The 12897-nt window shown below is 39.6% G+C and overlaps 1 long non-coding RNA gene across 1 annotated transcript in view; it reads left to right on the forward strand.

The window, feature by feature from the left end:
* Positions 1 to 271: 271 nt before the first annotated feature.
* The window catches only part of LOC140482167 (uncharacterized), a 38290-nt gene continuing 25664 nt past the window's right edge, over positions 272 to 12897 (forward strand). Inside the window, exons 1-3 of the long non-coding RNA XR_011961678.1 lie at positions 272 to 504; positions 3949 to 4049; positions 5924 to 6128. This is a non-coding gene — a long non-coding RNA (uncharacterized lncRNA). The remainder of the gene's footprint in view (positions 505 to 3948; positions 4050 to 5923; positions 6129 to 12897) is intronic.

A 12897-nucleotide genomic window follows, 5' to 3' on the forward strand; every position in this document is an offset into this window, starting at 1 on the left:
CAAAATTAAATATCAGTCATAAAGCTACAAGGTGAAATAAAGTGAATTAATTTCTTGATGTTTCAGAATATAATTTAGATATACTGAAATATTTTTTCATATATAAATATTTCTTATGAAAGTTTGATGCTGTATTGTGCTCCTGTTTCTGTCAAAAAGTTCAAAAATATGTTTTATTGTTTGTAACTTGCCAATAGAATGACAGCAGATCTCACACGCATATATTTACAAAGAAATATATTTTCAAGTGAAACTGGCAGACTCCGTGAATTACATCACTAGTGCCATGATGCCAAAGTAATGCGCAGCAAGAATGGATCTGGGCTATATCATCCTCCTTTAATCCACATGACGATTGCAATAAGGACAAAATTTACACATAGTAAGAGGGCATGTCATGATTTTTTTGCTGGACCTTATCAACAGAAATCACTCAATCATTATAAAGCTGACATCACCAATCTTCTAAAGGTGCCTAACCTGAGGAAACTGGAAGATGTGAAGGTAAGTTAATATATCTCTTCTTAATCCATTTTTTTATATAGTTTGTAAATTAATTTGCTCAGTGGGCTAGCTTGTTCATAAATTATGATTGCACACATTCTAGGGTTCTAGTCTCTCTTACTAATGGAAACATTTCCCCCACACCCACTCTATCCAGATGTCTATGCATTCTGTAAGTTCCATTTAGGTCCCCATCTCGTCTTTCTAAACTTCATTAAGTACAGACCCTGAGTCCTCAACCACTCCTCACAAGACAAGCCTTTTATCTCCAGACTCATTTTTCTCCTTTGGGCCACCTGCAATGCCAGAACATCCTTCTTTAGTTACAAAGCCCAAAACTGCTCACAATATTGCAAATGTGGTCTGACCAGAACCCTATACTGCCTCAGCAATATGTCCCTGCTCTTGTATTCTAGCCTTCTTTGAATAAATGCTAACACTGCAATTGCCTTCTTAACTGCCAACTTAACCTGTATTTAATCTCAAGAGAATCCTGAACTAAGACTCCTATGTCTCTTTGTGCTTCAGATTTTCAAAGCCTTACGCCATTTAGGAAATAGTTTATTCCTCTATTCTTCCTAGCAAATGCATAACCTTACACATCCCCACACTGTATTGCATCTGCCACTTATTTGCTCACTCTTGTAGTCTGTCCAAGTTCTTCTGTAGTCTCCCACATGCTCAAAAGCACTGTCCATCCATCTATCTTTGTGTCATCTGCAAAACTTACTAACAATGCCCTCAGGTAATACATATCAGGATTAGTTGTGGTCCCAACACGAACCCCTGGAGACATCCTCTAGTCAGTGGCTGCCATCATGAATAAAACACCTTTATTCCCACTCTCTGCCTTCTGCCAGTCAGCCAATTTTCTATCCGTGCCAGTACCTTGACCCTAACACCAATGGCTCTTATCTTATTTTGCAGCCTCTCGTGCAACACCTTGTCAAAGACTTTCTGGAGATCGATAAAGATCAAGTCCACTGGCTTTCCTTTGTCTTACTAGCTCATTACCTCCTCGGAGAATTCTATCAGATTTGTCAGGCACAATTGATGAAGCTCTGCTTAATCAGCCCTATTTTAGCATTTGCCTCCAAGTACTTCACAATCTCAGTGTTAATGATGGTTTCTAAAATCTCAGACTGAAGTCAGGATAACTGCCTATAATGTTACAATTCTGCTTCTCTCCTTTCTTAAACAGGGGTGTCACATTTGCCATTTTCCAGTCCTCTAGGACTGTCCCTGATTTCAGTGATTCCTGAAGGATCACCACAAATGCCTCCACAATCTCCTCAGCTATCTGTTTCAAAATCCTGGGGTGTAGTCCATTTGGTCTGGGTGATTTATCCACCTTCAGAGCTTTCAGCTTCCTCAGCACCTTTCCCTTAATGATGGCACTCACCTCTGCGCCCTGATTCTTATGAAGTTCTGCTATGATACTGTTGTTTTCTACTCTGCAAAGTATCTATTCAACTCCTCTGTCATTTCTTTGTTCCACATTACTAGTTCTTCAGCCTAATTTTCCAGCAGTCTAGTGTCTACTCTTGCTTCTCTCTTAACTTTTTTTTATCTAAACTCTTGCAATCTTCTTTTATAATACAAGATAGCTGACCCTCACCCCTAATTGCATTTTTATTTGTCCTCTGTTGGCTTCCAAATTTTCTGGCTTGTGAGTAATCTTCACTATATTGTATGTTTTATTTTCCTTTGTTGTTATGCTGTCGTTGACTTCCCTTGGCATAGTTGTCTTGACTTCCCTTCTCTGTTTTTCCTTCCTTGGGATAGGTTTCTGCTGAGCCTCCCGACTTACCACCAGAAACCCTGCTGCTCCATCATCTTCATTGTAAAGCTCTCTTTTCAATTAACTCTGGCCAGCTCCTCCTTCATGTCTTTATAGTTATCTTTACTCAGTTATAATACCATTTCATCTGATGCAATCTTCTCCTCTCAAACTGCAGAGTGAACGCTACCATATCATATGGTCCCAGCTGGTTCTTTACTCTGGACAATGCCATGACCATTCAAACTCAATATACCAGGCTTAAAATTTCAACAAATTTTGGTAGTTAACTGTCAAACATCATTATCTGGTGCATTCTCTCTACAGCAATCTCTATACCAATCACAGTGCAATTACCGCCAATCAGAACTCTCCTTTCATATGGTATAAACTTTGATTTCTCCTCACATTGATATTGTTATGAATTGTCCTAATGGTTAAAACAAAAAGATTTGGCAAAATAATTTTGTCTTCAGCAATACTCAAATTGACTTTCAATGGTACATTCATAAGAAAAAGCAAGACATTTACCTAATATCAGAAAGCTCACCTATGAATTAAAACAATCTTTAGCAATGCTTATTATGGATAAATAAACCAGTAGATACAGTACATGATTGCAAATATTTCTTTGAGCAATAAATGTCTTCTAACAACTTCAAGGTCACAGGCACAAATTTATGAGCAAATGGAAGCTTTCTTTGCTTAACAAACTCAGCAGCTTTGACTGGTGTTGCAACAATGTTGAATATTTTGACTTCCTATTGCTCAGCAGGTTTACTTCCACAACTTGTATTACTTATTTATTGTAGTCTCCAAGCGGTATTTTGGCAAACACAGATGTAAATCATTTACATACATTCCAATTGACAATGTTTTACAAGCCCGCTCAGCATACGTTGGAAAATTAAACGTGACCTGGGCTCCAGCACTGTTCCCATGAGAATCATGGCACTAATAGAACTTGATAATAGCAAAAGAAGTGTGAAAGGTTGAAAGATCTAGTCTTCTTCCTATGTTCCTAACTGATGTCAATTGTTATATATTGGGTCTGTTTCTGATTGGCATAATATACAAGTTTAATCCTACAGGAATCCCACAGCTTTTTACAATTTGAATTGATGACTTAGATCAGGGGAGCAAAGCCTTGTTAGCTAAATTTGCAGATGACAGAAAGGTAGGTAGGAGTATACATGTAAAGGAGACCTAAGGAAGATGCAGATAGGTGGCCAGATCATTCTACTGTAACCCACGTTTCGTTAATGCGCATTCGCTGTAACATGATTGACACATTGGGGACACTGTTTCTAAAGCACAAACTTTTAAAATGTGTGTTGGCTGTAATGCAATTACACTTTAAGTGCTGTTTCTAAAGCATGACTTTTCTATAAGGCAGGGTTGCACAAGCACACAACTATCATATTATGGAAGATAGACAGTAGATAGTTTGAGTGAGTAGGCAAAGATTTGGAGATAGAATGTAATGTGGGAAATGTGACATTGTTCACTTTGGCAGGAAGAATAAAACTGCAGATTACTAATTAAATGAAGAACACCTGCAGAATGCTGTGGTACAGAGAGATCTAGTTGCACTAGTACATGAGTCACAAAATACATGTACACTAGGTAAATAAGAATGCTAATTGAATGCTATTCTTTATTAGAAGGGGAATTGGACAGAAAAGGATGTTATGCTTCAACCATACAGAGCCTTGGTGAGATCATATTTGGAGTACTGTATGCAAATTTGGTCTCCTTATTTAAGGTAAGACGTCGATGAATTGGATCCGGTTCAGGAGATTTACCAGATTGTTATATGGAATGAATAGGTTGGCTTATGAAGAAAGTTGGAAAGTCTGGCCCTGTTTTCACTGGAACTTAGAACAGTGAGAGGTGACTTGATCGATGTGCTGTGTTGATAGTTTGGATATAGAAAGGATGGTTCCTGTTGTGGGTGAGTGCAGAACTAGTGTGCACTGTTTTAAAAGTAGTGATCAATATGGTGCAATACAGGAGATGAGAATTTGTTTTCTCTCAGAGAGTTATATAAGTTTGGAATATGGTGAGGGCAGAGATAGATCAATTCTCGCTTGGAAAATGAACAAAAAGGTCTATAGGGACCATGGAATTCAGCACTTAAACAGATCAGCCATGATCTTATTGAATAGCAGAGCAGGCTTGAGGGGCCAAAGAGTCTCCTGCCATTTCTGAATCATATGTTCGTATATGTGCAGAACCTTTTACAGGCACGTGCACTGCATAGACTAAAAGTGCACAACTGCAGGAAGAAGGAAATCAGTGATATTGAGATAGAAAGGGAAACAGGTAGAAGACATTGAAGCAACCCTTTGTGGTGAGGGAATAAGAATAATGGCAGAATTATCAAAGAAGCAGGGCAGAGAGGCAACAGAAACTGGGAGAATAGTACCAGCGTAAATGAGAGTACACTAGAAACAAAGTACCAGCTCAGACAGGATTGCAGCCTGAGCAATATCAAAAATTGCTGTGAGTCAAATGGAAGGCAAACAATGCCGAGATGAATTAGGTCAGAGGTAGAGATTGGGTCAAGAATAGGGTGGTTTGTCTCCCCAGTCCACACACTTACAAAAAATACAGCATGATAGTGATGGTTTGGTAATCACACGCTAACCCAAACCTTAACCCTATCACCAGTTTACGATAACATGGAAGGTAAGCAGATGCTGAAATTGGAAGCTGAAACAAATCTTACCAATTATCTGTCAGTCATTGTTAACTGATGCATTCTCTCTATGGAAATGGCTCCACCAATCAGAGTGCACTTGCCAGTCAAGCACTACTCTCCTCTTACTCTCCTCTTACAATATAAATGTTGGCTTCTCCTTACATTGGAATTGTTGTGAATTGCCCTGATGATATAAGACGAAATCCAACATGCAAATGCATTTTAATGGGACCTTCAGAAGGTAGATGGCAAGAGGTTTTGCTAATATCAATGGCTCACTTTTGAACTATATTAATCTTTAGCAATGCTAAGTGACATTTTGGAAAAAGAGCAAAATCAATTTGTACAAACTGAGATTGCAGCCAATTAGGTCTTTAACAATGTTTTGTTGCCCATTCATTTTTAGATTAGATTAGAGTCCCTACAGTGTGGAAACAGGCTCTTCGACCTAACCAGTCCACACCGACCCTCTGAAGAGTAACCCACCCAGACCCATTTCCCTCTGAATAATGCACCTAACACTATAGGCAATTTAGCATGGCCAGTTCACCTGACCTGCACATCTTTGTGACTGAGGGAGGAAACCAGAGGAAACCCACACAGACACAGGGAGAATGTGCAAACTCCACACAGACATTCACCCAAGGTTGGAATTGAACCTGGGACCCTGGTACTGTGAGGCAGCAGTACTAACCACTGAGCCACCGTGCCACCCCGTTCCATTTCCTGGTAGTTGGACAGGAAAAGGTTTGGGTATTATTTACAACAGCTGAAGCTGGCAGAGTTTGGACAATATCAGACTCAAAGTATTCATGGATTTTAGGTTGCCATCATAAATAAGGAGGAGATGAAAATGCTGGGTTCATTTAATTCAGTATCTATGACAGCCTTCTAGTTCAAGGAATAACCTGTCTCCTTTCTGATGTCCATTCCAGATGACAGATTGGATATGGAGCCCTGTCCTTTCCGATGCTAATTGGCAGCCTTCCCATTGGCTGGCCACTAAAGCTTGTATCACTGTGCTGAGATCACAGGGATGGGAGTGAGTGGATCACTCCTTTCCCATCATGCTTCTCTAACCCAGCCGGAAACCGGAAAGACCTCCATAACCAAGGCAAGGGAGCAACATACAAGTCTCAGGTAACTTTTAGATGAATGGTGAGCTGATTAGTCTGTTGAAAATTCAAATTCCACTGCCTTTTCTTTGAATGTTAAAAGTGTCTAACTTATGTATTCTTAAAAAACTATATAAAATTAAATAGAATACATGATTTTTCATGTCAAACATTTAAAGGGGAGCATGCCCTGCACTCCTATCATCATGTCCGTGCCAATTTTATCTCCATCCCCTTTGGACTTTTATGTACTTTTTCTTTTCGCATTCAAACAAATTCAATATAATTGGAGCTGAAAGTACAAAACCTATATGACTGGTTGTTTTTTTGCATTTTGTCGGCTAAAGCTTAAGGCTGCTCCCAAGTTGTCAGCTTTTAATTTGAAACTGTTGGCTGGCTTTGTTATTTTTCAAAGATGTATGGATCCATTGCCAATCATTGATTAGTCAGTGATGGGTCCTTTGAGAGACTGCCTAATTTTGCACCTGTTTTTTATATATCTGTGATGCTATTCCAATGGGTTGATCATTCCAGAGGACAGCATTAATTTAAACATTATTTCAAACAAAAGTTCTGGGCAGTGGAAAAATTAGGCAAAAGGTACAGTACAGAGACGAAAGATGGAAATCATCTTGGAGGGGTTTAAACATAAGGATAAGAATTTTAAAAGTCAATCTTTTGGTAAGGGATTGGTGGCTGGGTTGAGATAGGAGTTGGCGAGATCAGACCAGCAACACCCATAAGGTTGTCAGGCAGCCCCTCTTGATGTGAAACTGTGTGTGTGGGTTGCAGGATTATGGATAAGGTGTAAAAGAGTAGAGGTGGACAGTCTGTTGAAAAAATTGGTGAGGTTAAAAAAGGCATGAATGAGGTGAGCTCAGATCGGGTGAGGTGGCCAATAGTATAGAAGTGCAGGAGAGGAGATGAGTCAACCTCCACTCAAACAGAAGTATGAGGTCAATTGTAACAAGTTTAATTTTTCCTGAGGCATGGCTGGATAGCAGGATGTGGTTGATGACAAAGTTAACAAGTTAGTCTTTGGTGCAAGAGCCAATGTCCAATTTTGTGACCAAGTGGCTCCTGACGTTTCTTTTTATTGGGGTTGTTGATAAAAGCCAACTTAATACTATTGGTCTACAATACTGTTCATCTGGCTTGATGCAAGATGATATTGAGATCATGGAGAGAATTCTGAGAAAAGTGAGGACATTTTGACCTATGAAGAGAGACTCAAAAAAGGAACCATTTTCATTGCTTAAAAGGGACATTAAAGATAAAACAATCCATATTCCTAAATTTTGTCATGAATTCAAAGTTTGAGAGAAGATTTGTAGCTCGGGTGCTTGTTGTTGTGGTTCTGTTCGCCGAGCTGGGAATTTGTGTTGCAGACGTTTCGTCCCCTGTCTAGGTGACATCCTCAGTGCTTGGGAGCCTCCTGTGAAGTGCTTCTGTGATGTTTCCTCCGGCATTTATAGTGATTTGTATCTGCCGCTTCCGGTTGTCAATGGAATGAGGACATGCCACAACCCAAAGGACTAGCCACGCTACCATACATCAAAAACAATTCTGAACTGACAGCCAGACTACTGCGACTACTAGGACTCATAACAGCACACAAACCAACAGCCACTCTCAGACAACAACTCACCAGGACGAAGGACCCGATACCCAGCATGAGCAAAACCAATGTAGTGTACAAAATCCCATGCAAGGACTGCACAAAACACTACATAGGACAAACAGGAAGACAGCTAACGATCCACATCCATGAACACCAACTAGCCACGAAACGACATGACCAGCTATCCTTAGTAGCCATACACGCAGATGACAAGCAACATGAATTCTACTAGGACAACACTACTATTATAGGACAAGCCAAACAGAGAACAGCCAGGGAATTCCTAGGGGCATGGCACTCATCCACAGATTCAATCAATAAGCATATCAACCTGGACCCAATATACCGGCCACTGCAGCGGACAGCTGGAACTGACAACTGGAAGCAGCAGATACAAATCACTATAAATGCCGGAGGAAACATCACAGAAGCGCTTCACAGGAGGCTCCCAAGCGCTGAGGATGTCACCTAGACAGGGGACGAAATGTCTGCAACACAAATTCCCAGCTTTGTCATGAATTAATGACATTGGTACAAGTAAGTAATTATTTGAGTGCAAGAATAAATAGCTTGAATGAATGTAACTTGAACTGCGATGCGCCACTGCCAATGCTCATTGAAAAGGGACAGGAGGATGACTAACATGCAGAGAAGGAATGGGAAGAATGTTGAGAAATAAACCATTAATCACTGAATAAACTGTTAGGTTGTTCCAAGGATGGAATTTGTCAAAAAAGTGAATAACACTGAATCAAATTAAAACTGCAGTGACCTTTTTAACTGATCATTTATTATGAACAATAGGTGCTTTAAAATTGCATATTGTGTATCAGCTTTTTTTAATTGCACTAGCTTGTTAAGACTATTGCAGTATTGAATTTTTTTTACCATTAATGTGTCACAAGTGCTATTAATAAATATTTTCATGTATTTCCAAAGCATTCAACTGTCTAACATCAAAATTTCAGTGAACCTGCTGTCCACTTGATTATTTTAGGAAATTTGAATGGACTGATGTTAAAACTATGCTTGTTAGATTACTCACAAACAATGCATGTTAAAAACCTCCATGAAGTCTACAAGGCATATTTACCAATATTTTACATGTGATCTTACACATTTTTCATTACTTTTGATTATAAGTAAACATTTTTTTGAAGCATCACATTTCACTAGATTTAGGGAATTATCAAATGAACAACTTTGTAACTATTCTACTCAAAATTGATCGTTTTGAAGAACAGAGTACATAAATTCCACCTCACTAAGAGCTAGCAGCTGTTAATTTTAGTTAGTTCCACAGCTGTATCATGGAAGTAGGTATTTTCATATGTTTATGTCTATCAATATCGCGGTGGAAATTTTGACTGTTTTCCACATAGTCATACAGATGTATAGCACGGAAACAGACCCGTTAGTCCAACTTGTCCTTGCTGACTAGATAAATGGATCCCAAATAAATTCCATTTGCCAGCATTTAGCCCATATCCCTGTAAATATGTCCAATTCATAAACCCATCCAGATGCCTTTTATGGCCAGACGGGCTGCTCAAAATGATGGGTGTTAGTTTATAATATTAATTGTGTTAGATAAATAAATATTATTGTTTATTAGTATCAAGAGTTGACTTGCAGTTTCTTTGCTAGATATAAGTTAAAACACACCACTGTGCAGCAGGCACAATACATTTAAATGTTGTAATTGTACCATTCTCTACCAGTTTCTCTGGCAGCTCATTCCATATACGGACCACCCTCTGCATGAAAAAATTGCCCCAGAGCTCTCTTTTAAATCTTTCCCCTGAACCTATGCCCTCTAGTTTTGGACTTTTTCATCCCTTGGGAAAAGACCTTGTCCATTTATCCTATCCATGCCCCTCATGATTTTATAAACCTCTATAAGATCACCCCTCAGCCTGTGACGATCCAGTGAAAACAGCCCCAGCCTATGCAGCCTCTCCCCATAGCTCAAAACTTCCCACCATAGCAACTTGCTTGTGAACCTTTGCTGAATCCTTTCAAATTTCACAACATCCTTCCTATAGCAGGGAGAGCAGAGTTGAAGGCAGTATTCCAAAAGTGGCCTAACCAATGTCCTGTACAGCTGCAACATGACCTCCCAACTCCTATCGTCAATGTACTGACCACTAAAGGAAAACCTACCAAACACTTTTTTTCCCCATAAAATAGAATTTACATTTTTACAGAGCTTTTCTTGATCTCAGTACATCCCAAATTGCTGTACAGGCAAATACACGCATTTAAAATGTAGTCACTGTTGTAATATAGCAAATTTGCACACAGTAAGGATCCATTAACACTAATGTTAGCAGCAAATAATCTGTTTGTCACTGGGAATAACTGAACTGCTGTCCTTTGAAACTGTTCCATGGGATGTTGTTCTCATAATGAGAAGGCAAATAGGGTCTCAGCCTAGCATCTCATGTGAAAGCTGGCACCACCAATAGTGCTGCACTCTCTCAGCACTCCACTGGAATAGCTACATGAATACAGTCTGTGGAATAGGACTTTAAAGTTATGAAGGATAATGCTTACTAAATAGTAGGAGGCCAGGAGCTGTAGTTTTAAGGCTGTGTCATTAAGTATTTTCTAGGTTGTGATAGGGAGATTTTTAATTATTAAGGGAATCGGGGGTTATGGTGAAAAGGCTTAACATTGGAGTTGAGGGTTATCAAATAAGCCATTATCTCATTGAATGGTGGAGCAGACTTGATGGGCAGAATGGCCTACTTACATGGAAACACAGAAAATAGGAACAAGAGTAGGTCATTCAACCCTTCGTAGCTGCTCTGCCATTCATTATTGTAGTGATTGGGACCAGGTGGACTTAGTTGACTTTGAGGTTCTTGATTGCGATTGTTAACCTGAGCCATCAGGATAAGCCTTGGCTGATCAATATAACCAGGAGATCTGCACTCGGTGTCCTACACCTACACACACATGAAATGGGTGCTGGGGAGAAATAACCACTACTGCTGTTTGGCAGTAGTAGAAAAAAAATATAACTTGAATATTACAATTTCCTTAATAAAAAAAAAGCAGGAGATGAGATTCTCCCCAGCTCCAGATAACTGACTTTGAAAAAAAATATATATAACCATGAGATCAGAATCTCCTTAGTTCGGGGATTGACTCCGAGCTGGCTGGCCACAGCCAGTGTACTGTGCACAAGTAAATAAAGGGTGACGTGATGATGGGACTTGCCTCTGTTTCAGTTATGATCGTGGCTGATCACCCACCTAATAGCCTGTTCCTGTTTTACTCCCATATCTTTTGATCTATTTAGCCCTAGGTGTTATATCTAATTCTGCTCTATAATGCTGCCATAGCCTCTTGTTTTGTAAGCCTTTCCAAAACCCTTACTTCCCTTGCCCCTCCAATTATTTTAAGTCCTTCTCTGCAGCCCTTGTAAATCCATTTACCAAAAGACTGGTCCCATCAAAATAGTTCCCTTCCAGCCCAGTACTGGTGCCAGTGCCCCATGAACTGAAACCCATTCCCCCCCCACCCCACCACCAATTTTTGAGCCACACATTCCACCCCTTGACTATTTACTTAATGCTAGATTCCACATGGTTCAGATTGCAGTCCTGAGATTATTACCTTGGAAGTTATGCTTTCTAACTGAACTCCTAATTGTTTAAATTCTTTCAGCAGAACCTCTTTTCCTATGGTCCCAATGTCATTGGAACTAACATGGATGACAACAACTGGATTCCTCCTTTCCCTCTCAAAGTTCCTGTTGAGGACATGTCCTTAACCCTGGCACCAGCAGACAACACAGCCTTCTGAACTCCTACTCATGTCTGCTGATAACAACTTATCTGTCCCCTAATTATATTATTATTGTCCCCTGCCACAACAACATTCCTATTTCTTCCCCTCTTTTGAATGGGCCCATGTACCAAGTTGCTGTGGTCAGCTCATTGGCATCTCCCCTCCCCCCCTAACAGGAAGTCTTATCACCACAGTTTACAAGAACTTTGTAACTGTTACAGTTGTTGAGGCCATGGTTCTTCAAATGCATTCCCCTTCATCGTCATACCTGCTTCACCTGCATTCATACTTTCTGTCCCTGATCACAGACCAAATCTGAATTGGACTGGTGTGAGACTGCATCCTGGGATAAAGTGTCCAGCTAACTTTCCCTTTCCCTGATGTGGTGCAATGCCTGAATCTCGGACACCAGCTCCTCGAGTTGGAGGTGTTGATGTCCAGCAGCTTATACATGCTGCAGTAGCAATACGAAACCCTTCCTGCAGGACTGTTGCATTTCATTTCATTTCTAAATTAATCACTCTAGATTCCCTGCTTCTTAACTTTATTGTAACAAGTGTCACTCTTAACCTTAACAAGCTATTTTAAGAAGGGAGAATCAAATGACAGGAAACCTGAAACAAAGTGAAGACTTTAGTTTTAGTTCAAAGGCAAGAAATGGTCCCCAGTCCTACTCAGCAATCAGCTGCTTTGCCTGCAGTCACCTTACATTGTGGTTTGTGGTGTCCATTGGTCTCACTCCAGGTTAATCTCTCCTTGTATATCATTGACATAATGGATAATGCAACACAATTAACAAATGTGGCAGGATAGATAGAAATAAGATTGTTCTGATTGTGGAAGTATCTGGAACAAAAGGAAATAACTTTAGAGTCAGAGCTCAGTTATTCTGGGATAAAGTCAGGCATTTGAAATTCTCTCTCCCAGAAAGCTTTGAAGCTAGTTCAATTTTAAAAAAATCAATGCAGTCATCGGTAAATTTTGTTTTAGCAAAGATATTAACATTTATGGATCCAAGGTTAGACACAGTTAAAGTACAAATCAGCGTATTCTAATTGAATGATAGAACAGACTCTTGAGTATTATGGTCTGAAACCCCATGAACTCACAACTTCCTGACACAGCTGGAGTGCCTCCACTGTGTAATAACTCGGCCATGGTTTATAACAAAGGAATAAAAATCTTAAAAATGCTGGAAATATTCAGATGTTCAGACAACATTTGAAGAAAGAAACAGGGTTAACATTTCAGGTCAACAATCCTTCTTCTGAATGCATAAAAACAATGAGTTCTGTTTGAAATTCCAATGCATTCATTCAATAATGGAAAATAAAGGTTTTGGCCTGAACAGTTTTTAAGATTCTAAAAGAGTTGG

Source organism: Chiloscyllium punctatum, chromosome 1 (genome assembly GCF_047496795.1).
Source record: "Chiloscyllium punctatum isolate Juve2018m chromosome 1, sChiPun1.3, whole genome shotgun sequence".
Classification (NCBI taxonomy): Eukaryota; Metazoa; Chordata; class Chondrichthyes; order Orectolobiformes; family Hemiscylliidae; genus Chiloscyllium; species Chiloscyllium punctatum.